General features: G+C 42.8%; 1 long non-coding RNA gene across 1 annotated transcript in view; it reads left to right on the forward strand.

Annotated features, from left to right (window-relative positions):
- LOC140725735 (uncharacterized) overlaps nt 1-3,777 on the forward strand; it is a 90,091-nt gene extending 86,314 nt beyond the window's left edge. The window contains exon 6 of the long non-coding RNA XR_012098445.1: nt 2,302-3,777. This is a non-coding gene — a long non-coding RNA (uncharacterized lncRNA). The remainder of the gene's footprint in view (nt 1-2,301) is intronic.
- Nucleotides 3,778-6,772: the final 2,995 nt, after the last annotated feature.

A 6,772-nucleotide genomic window follows, 5' to 3' on the forward strand; every position in this document is an offset into this window, starting at 1 on the left:
AGTACACAGTAAAAACAAGACAACATTTTTCTGGACCATGGTGCTACATGAAACCGTACAAAAACTACACTGAACTACATGAAAACAACACAGAAAAAAACTACACTAGACTACAGACCTACCCAGGACTGCATAAAGTGCACAAAACAGTGCAGGCATTACAATAAATAATAAACAAGACAATAGGCACAGTAGAGGGCAGTAAGTTGGTGCCAGTCCAGTCTCTGGGTATTGAGCAGTCTGATGGCTTGGGGGAAGAAACTGTCACATAGTCTGGTCGTGAGAGCCCGAATGCTTTGGTGCCTTTTCCCAGATGGCAGAAGGGAGAAGAGTTTGTATGAGGGGTGCGTGGGGTATTTCATAATGCTTTTTGCCTTGAGGATGCAGTGTGTAGTGTAAATGTCCGTAATGGTGGGAAGAGAGACCCCGATGATCTTCTCAGCTGACCTCACTACCTGCTGCAGGGTCTTGCGGTCCGAGATGGTGCAATTTCCGAACCAGGCAGTGATGCAGCTGCTCAGGATACTCTCAATACAACCCCTGTAGAATGTGATGAGGATGGGGGGTGGGAGATGGACTTTACTCAGCCTTCGCAGAAAGTAGAGACGCTGCTGGGCTTTCTTTGCTATGGAGCTGGTGTTGAGAGACCAGGTGAGATTCTCCGCCAGGTGAACACCAAGAAATTTGGTGCTCTTAACGATCTCTACCGAGGAGCTGGGGAGTGGTCGCTCCTGATGCAACCCTAGGATGCAGTTTCTGTGGTCCAGGTGACTTATGTACCTTTAGGTCTTTCAGCTTTTTGAACACCTTCTCTCTTGTAACAATAACTGTACCTGCTTCTCTCCTTCACACGCTACAACATCAGGCATACTGCTAGTATCTTCCACAGTGAAGACTGATGCAAAATACACATTTAGTTCATCAGTCATCTCCTTGTCCCCCGTTATTTTCTCTCCTGCCTCATTTTCTAGTGATCCTATATCCACTGTCATTTCTCTTTTATTTTTAACATATTTGAAAAAGCTTTTACTATCCACTTTGATATTAAAAGGAACAGCTTCTTCCCCTCTGCCATCAGATTTCTGAACAATGAACCCATGAACACTACCTCATTATTTTATTCTCTCTTTCTGCACTACTTATTTAACTTATTTTATATATATACTTATTGTAATTTACACTTTTATTATGTAGTGCAATATAATGCTGCCACAAAAGAACAAAGTTCACGATGTATGCCAGTGATCTCTTTGTATGGCAACTGCTCTGGATGTGGCTGCAAGACACTGCAGAGAGTTATGGACACAACTCAGCACATCAGTAAATCTGAATCAAATCTCTCACTCAATAATGCAACAACTGGAAGTGCCACACTAAGTCAGTGGGATTTTTAACCTCCAGTTTCTGTTGAGTTAGTTTGTTAGAACATTATATAACAAATTTTAGTGTCACTATCACTCATTAGTCATAAGCGTGAACTGTGAATAACTGATGCTCTAATGGGAACTAACTTCAAAAAGTGTCAGTTCCTCAAGGGAACTCAGCAGATCAGGCAGCATCTATGAAGAGGAATAAACATTCGATGTTTTGAGCTGAGACCCTTCATCAGGACTGGAAAGTGATAGGTGAAGGCAGGTGACTGGGAGGAGGGATGAAGTAAGAAACTGGGAGGAGCTACTGTAGTGGGAGGCTGAAGAAGAAGGACTCTGATATGAGTGGTCACTCCCTGCTTTGTTAATATACTTACTTTGAACTTTGACGGATCAGCTATCATCTGGATGCTGGAAGAAGATTCAAGACTAATGACCTACTCCTAGCCTTCTTCATATTTGTGTCTCTATGATTGATTCAGCTTTACAGCAGATTAGATGAAAACTCATTTGTGATATTAGTGATTATTAATGAACAATGTGCTCTTTGCTAGCAAATGTGGGTCACACCAAGAAGGTGGGAAAGAGGGGAGATGCTTGTTACAGATTTGCCTGGCAAAATGTCATTCTATTCCTTTTGTCAGGGTCATTTTTCACTTGTGCTGGAGACAAGATATCTATGATGGTTGAAGTATTAACTGTAGATCACATACGACTGTTGGCACACAGATGTGACCTCTACTAAAATGGACTGTCAAGCAGGCATGAGATGGAATCGATTCACACTCCATCTGCACCTTCTTCCAATACACAGGCATGGAACCGAATATAAATTGGTTAGGAGGATGATGTGCCTAATGGCGACACCTTTGCTTGCATCTTTGGAAACAGTTCTACTTCCATCTTTAATATCTCTGTTTTTCCTTTTCAGAGTTCTTTTGAAGACCCTGACCTGGAGTTACACGCTGACTTCGGTTCTTTGTGGAAGTGGGACCCACTCTCAGGGGTCGCATGACTGGCTGTTTTTTGATATGCCAAGGATGCGGCCTGGAAGACTAGAGCGCCTTCGTGGCTGGACTCGAGGTCAGTGCCACCACCTGTGAGTGACGGAAGACTGAAAGCAGTGAGCTGGCTGCAGGCTGTGTGCCCAGAGACCCGACTTCTTTGGGCACAGAGCTTGGAAAAAGCAACGCAACAGACTTTTAACACCATAAATTGGCAAGTTGTTTTGTTATAACTCCCCTCTCGCTGTGAAACGGAGACACCTCTTTTTCCCTTATTAGGGAGAGAGGGAGCCTGTGGAATGTCGAGAACTGGGTGAACGAGTAGTCTTTGGGGTACTACAAGTCTGTGTCTTTATTGATGCTTTGCTGCACGCTTGAGTGCTCAGTGGGGGATGCTGATGCTTTTTTGCTGGTGGTGGGGGTGGTCATTGCTTTGCTACTGTTTATGCGTGGGAGGGGGGAGCTAGTGGGGAGGGTCCTTGGGGTTCTAACATCTAACTGTCATTCATTTTTTGGGGCACTCCTCTGGTTTCGTGGATGTTTGTGAAGAAAAAGAATTTCAGGATGTATATTGTATACATTTCTCTGACCTTAAATCTACCTATTAAACCTACTGAAATTGTGAAACTGATATGTAGAAAGATTAAACAGAGCATAAAAATATTTAAAAGTAAGGAAGATAAATGCAATGTAGCCTTCACCTTGAGAGACTAGGATGTAATGCTGAGGCTTTATAAGGCATTGGTCATTCCCACTACTGCCTGTAAAGAGTTTGTACATTCTCCCCATGACTACATGGACTTCCTCAGGGTGCTCTGATTTCCTCCCACAGTCCAAGGGCATACTGGTTGATCGATTAATTAGTCATTTTAAATTGCCCTGTGATTAGGGGAATGCTGGGCGGTGCAGTTTGAAGGGCCTATTCAGTACTTTACCTCAATAAAAATAAAAATACATAAAATGATTTTATTCTCTTTTACATTTGTGCACAGAAATTACATTAAACAACCTTGAATCTTGGATTATACCCAACTTGACTGCTTGTTCTGGCAGCCCTCATGGTCTTTAAGAGGACTTATTGTCTCCCTAGACACCCTTTTACTGTTAATATAACTCAAAATCCTCCTGTGATTATCATTAACTCTATCTGCCAGATCCAGCTCATACCCTTTTTTGTCCTCCTGATTTCTCCCTTCAGCCGGGTCTTAAACTTTTTATTTTCATCGAGCAATTTACTTGTATCCAAACACAAGAAAATCTGCAGATTCTGGAATTCCAAGCAACACACAAAAAACGCTGGAGGAACTCAGCAGGCTAAGCAGCATCTATGGACAAGAATAAATGTATTGTGTACAGTTTTGGTCTCCAGGGTTAAGGAAGGACATCCTGGCTGTAGAGGAAATGCAGCGTAGATTCACAAGGTTAATTCCTGGGATGTCCGGACTGTCTTACGCAGAGAGACTGGGCTTGTACATGCTGGAATTAAGGAGATTGAGAGGGGATCTGATTGCAACATATAAAATCATTAAGGGATTGGACAAGATAGAGGCAGGAAATATGTTCCAGATGCTGGGATAGTCCAGTACCAGAGGGCATGGTTTGAGAATAAGGGGTAGGTCATTTAGGACAGAGTTAAGGAAAAACTTCTTCTCCCAGAGAGTTGTGGGGGTCTGGAATGTCAATTCTCTGGATGCTTTCAAGAAGGAGCTAGATAGGTATCTTATGGATAGGGGAATCAAGGGATATGGGGACAAGGCAGGAACCGGGTATTGATAGTAGATGATCAGCCATGATCTCAGAATGGCGGTGCAGTCTCGAAGGGCCGAATGGTCTACTTCTGCACCTATTGTCTATTGTCTATAAACAGTTGATGTTTTGGGCCAACACCCTGTACAAGACCATTAGACATAGGAGCAGAATCAGACCTTTTGGCCTATTGAGTATGCGCTGCCATTCACTCATGGGTGATCTTTTTTCCCTCCTCAGCCCCACTTCCTGGCCTTCTCCCCGTGACCTTTGATGCCGTGTCCAGTTAAGAACCTATCAAGCTCTGCCTTAAATACACCCAACGACCTGGCCTCTGCAGTTGCCTGCAGCAATAAATTCCACAAATTCACCACCTTCTGGTTAAAGAATTTTTTTTGGCATCTCTGTTTTATATGGATGCCTCTCTATTGTGTGACTGTGCCCTCTTATCCTAGACTCCCCCACCATGGGAAACCACATCTGCTCTGTCTAGGCCTATCGACATTTGAAAGGTTTCAATCAGATCCCCCTTTATCCTTCTAAATTCCAGTGAGTACAGACCCAGAGCTATCAAATGTTCATTATATGATAACACTTCCATTTCCAGAATCATCCTTGTGAACTTCCTCTGAACCCTCTCCAATGCCAGCACATCTTTTCTTAGTTGAGGAGGCCAGAGCTGTTCACAATACTCAAGGTGAAGTCTCACCAGTGCCTTATAAAGTTTAAGCATCACATGCCTGCTCTTGTATTCTGCAATACCTACATTTTCCAACATTGCATTTCATCTGTCACTTTCTTGCCCATTCTCCTAATCTGTCTAAGTCCTTCTGCAGCCTATCTGTTTCCTCAACAGTACCTGCCCCTCCACCAATCTTAGTATCATAGGCAAACTTGACCATCTATTCCATCATCTAAATTATTGATATACAGCATAAAAAGATGCAGTCCCAACATTGACCACTATGGAACACCATTAGTCACTGGCACCCAAGCAGACAAGGATCCTTTTATTCCCAATCACTGCTTCCTACCAATCAGCCAATACTCTAGTCATGTCAATAACTTTGCTGTAATACCATGGGCTCTTAACTTGGTGAGAAGCCTCATGCATGGAACCTTGTCAAAGGCCTTCTGAAAGTACAAATATATAACATCCACTGCATCCCCTTTATCTATTCTACTTGTAATCTCCTCAAGGAATTCCAACAGGTATATCAGGTAAGACTTTCCCTTAAGGAAACCTTGCTGACTTTGTGCTATCTTCTCCGGTTTCACCAAGTACTCCATAACCTCATCTTTAACAATTGACTCCAACATCTTCCCAACTGGTCAGGCTAACTGGTCTATAATTTCCTTTCTGCTTCCTTCCTCCTTTTAAGAAATGCTCTGTAACGCTCTGTAAGGGTTTCCTACTAATGTAATGGTTTCTCTGTAAGGTTTTACTCTTAATGTAATGGTTTCTCTGTAGCAGCAGTGTTTGGGTTATGACTAGAGACAACGGGGTTTTGGAATGTGTGCCGTCCAATGAGAGGTGTGTTGTTTCTTTCTTGTGGGTCTGAGAGAAGGGATTTGCAGGCTTTTGTTTGGCGGAAGATGGAGAGAGAAGATGCCAGTATGGGGTTGTCGTAGACTGCAGGACTTCGAATGGGGTCGGGAGTCAATGACACCCGGGGGCAATTGATGGAGAGCAAACAGATGGGAAAGCAGTGAGCTCCAATGTTGCACATTAGACTGTTTCAGGAGAATGGGCCCTTTTTCTTTTTTGTTTTCTTTACTAACCCTCTAGTCAAATTAAAAATTATAAAGCTCAATCATTTAATTGCATTTTGTATACTATTTGTTATTTCATGATACTGATTTGTAACAGAGGAACACATCACACAGCAACCCCCCCAAACAAGATTTCTCAAGTTCGGCCGGGCCAGAGGCTGTCTCCCCCCAGATTAAGCCGCTAGCCGAACCTGAGGGTTACACTTAAAAGAGTGGAGTGGCATTTGCAATATTCCAGTCCTCTGGCACCATGCAGAGTCCGATGATTTTTGAAAGATCATTACTAATGCCTCCACAATCTCTACCGCCACCTCCTTCAGAACCCTAGGGTGCAGTTCATCAGGTCCATGTGACTTATGTACCCTGAGGTCTTTCAGCTTTTTGAGCACCTTCTCCCTTGTAACAGTAACTGCACTCACTTCTCTTCCCTCACACCCTTCAATGTCTGGCACACTGTTAGTGTCTTCCACAGTGAAGACATGCAAAATACTCATTTAGTTCATCTGTCATCTCCTTGTTCCCCGACATTATTTCTCCGACCTCACATCTCTTTTATTTTTACATACTTGAAAAAGCTTTTACTATCTACTTTGATATTGTTTGCTAGCTTGCTTTCATGTATTATCTTTTCCCTCCTAATGATTCTTTTAGCTGCTTTCTGTAGATTTTTAAAAGCTTCCCAGTCCTCTGTCTTACCACTAATTTTTGCATTGTTGTATGTCCTCTCTTTTGTTTTACATTAGTTTTGACTTCCCTTGTCAGCCACAGTTTACTATTTTGCCATTTGAGTATTTCTTTGTTTTTTGGAATACATCTATCCAGCCCTTCCTCATTTTTTCTCAGAAACTCACACCATTGCTGCTCTGCTGTCATCCCTGG

This window comes from Hemitrygon akajei, chromosome 3, assembly GCF_048418815.1.
Source record: "Hemitrygon akajei chromosome 3, sHemAka1.3, whole genome shotgun sequence".
NCBI lineage: Eukaryota > Metazoa > Chordata > Chondrichthyes > Myliobatiformes > Dasyatidae > Hemitrygon > Hemitrygon akajei.